Here is a 2169-nt window from a genome sequence, read left to right as displayed (position 1 = left end):
CCCCCCCCCGCACACACACACACCGCGGGGCGCGGCGCGGCTGGAGCGCGGAGGAGGCGGCGGCGGGTCGCCGCGCGCCCGCAGAAGTTGGGTCGGACAAAGGGCCAGAACTTTGTACTGCGCGGGGGCCGGCCGGGGCCGGACGGGGCCGGACGGGACGGAGGGAGAGGTTTTGGGCAAACAGCTTTGCGGGGATTGGCGGCCCGCGGCGGCGGCGCGGGGAAGACCCTCGTCGTCGTCTCCCTCGGGGTCCTTCCCTCTCGCGGTCAGGGGAGCACGCCCACGCGCGCGCGGCTCTCTCCTCTCTTCTCCTCTTCCCACCGCACCGCGCCGCACCCCCGCAGCGTCAACTTGGCGTATCCCTTCGCACGACGACGCTGCTTGTCGAACAGCGTCGCCGGTGGTGGTGGTGGTGGTGGTGTTGGTGGTGGTGCAGGGCGAATAGAGGGCGGCCGGTGTGGAAGGTATAGCAGGTTACTGCCCTCGGGCAACACCCCGGCCGGCTAGTGCGGTGGTGGCACCTGCGCTGCTGCTGCTGTGGGGGCGGTGCGGAGGGGCTCAGGTGTGCGGGAGCGCGCAATTTATACCTCGTTATAGAGGCGACTTGTCACTTTGGTGTGCGCTGGCGTGGTTACGGTAGGGCAGGGCAGGGCAGGGCGCCTGTTTGTGTGTTAGCGAGCGGCGGGGGTTGCAGCGAGCGGCACTTGGCCGTTATATGGGAGCGCCCCCCAAACAACGCAGGTCCACTTTGTCGCGCGCGTGATTTTTGTCTGTTTTTGCCCCCTTTTCCCCCGTGCTGCTTATGCTCTTTACGGGGGCGGCTTGCAAACAACCTTATCAAAACGACCTGATGTGTGTGCCCGCGTATGGTTGTGTATACGCGCGGCTCAGCCCCTCTCCTCCCCCTCCCTCTCACCCGGGGTGAATGTGGTAGTGCGTGTATGAGGGAGGGGAGGGGACATCTTGGCCCGTGGCCTGCACATTTTACGTCCTCTAATGGCCACTGGGAGTATATGGCTATGGCTCGTGTATGCGCGTGTAATTTTGCATCAACCATAAAATTCATGGGTATGAAAAGAATTGCGTTGATGTATACCTTTCCTTGGTCCGACATATATTTTCCTCTCTCTCCCTCTATTTTTTCCCCCTTGCTCTCCTTCTTTTTCTCGTTGCCATCAGCCTTTCCCCGGCGCCCGGCGTGCTGCTGCTGCTGGTCAGGTGATTGCTTGCACTGGCGTGTACCGCGGCGTACTCTGAATGCAATCTGGCGGCGCATCGCGTCGTTATGGCGGCGATTCATTAACAGGGCAGACTGCGGGTGAAAAAGGGGCTTTACCTGAGCGAGCGAGCGAGTGCACACCCTGTCCTCTGTTATTTCTCATCTCACGCTCCCTCTGTCTCTCCCTCCACCCTGTCGTCCACCCCCTTTTTACCTCGTTCTCTCACACCAACCCTTCTCTTTATCCCCTTGACGATGTGTACGACAACTCTCAAGAATTGGTTCTCTTATAACTTGTTGAAAGCCAATCCCTGGTGTCTTTCTTTCTCTTTTTCACTCTCCCCCCCCCCCCTTACCCCCCAACTCGGATCGCAGCAGCCGGAGCAGCGCCGCCGCCGTCCGCTGGGAAATTTTCGAGTTTGCTTTTTATTAAAGAACAGGCAGAGGGTTGCGTTGCGTGCGGAGCGTTTGCGCGGGGAAATTCGATTTGTCGAAAAGCGGCTCATGGCCTTTTTCCGCCCTGGTCGCGGCCGACCGGCTGCCTGGCTGGCTGTTTTACGCCGCCGGTTTATTTGCGTGACAGGCGGGGCGTGGTGCAGAGGAGGCGGGGACGCGTGGGTGTTCTCCGTGTACCTATACACGCCATACGCCAGGTGTTCCTCGTGGTGCGGCGCTGCTGCACGGGGCGTTCCGGGGCGTTCCCGGGGCGTTCCCGCACGTGATTGCCGCGGGCGTGCTCTATCACGGCGCGCGTCTGACTGACGGGACGTGTGTGCGCCGCCATTTTCATCTAGCGTCTCGCTCTTTATTTGCTTGGCTTTCTGCTCCCCCTCTCTCTTTCCCCTCTCTCTTTCCCCTCTCTCTTTCTCCTCTCTCTTTCTCCTCTCTCTTTCTCCTCTCTCTTTCTCCTCTCTCTTTCTCCTCTCTCTTTCTCCTCTCTCTTTCTCCTC

General features: G+C 60.7%; 1 protein-coding gene across 5 annotated transcripts in view; it reads left to right on the top strand.

Annotated features, from left to right (window-relative positions):
- LOC113203803 (tyrosine-protein phosphatase Lar) overlaps positions 1-2169 on the top strand; it is a 305315-nt gene that overhangs the window by 45199 nt on the left and 257947 nt on the right. The gene's annotated exons all lie outside the window — the stretch shown is intronic.

This window comes from Frankliniella occidentalis, unplaced genomic scaffold, assembly GCF_000697945.3.
Source record: "Frankliniella occidentalis isolate FOCC.00 unplaced genomic scaffold, Focc_3.1 Scaffold227, whole genome shotgun sequence".
NCBI lineage: Eukaryota > Metazoa > Arthropoda > Insecta > Thysanoptera > Thripidae > Frankliniella > Frankliniella occidentalis.
This window is presented reverse-complemented; position numbering and strand designations above follow the sequence as displayed.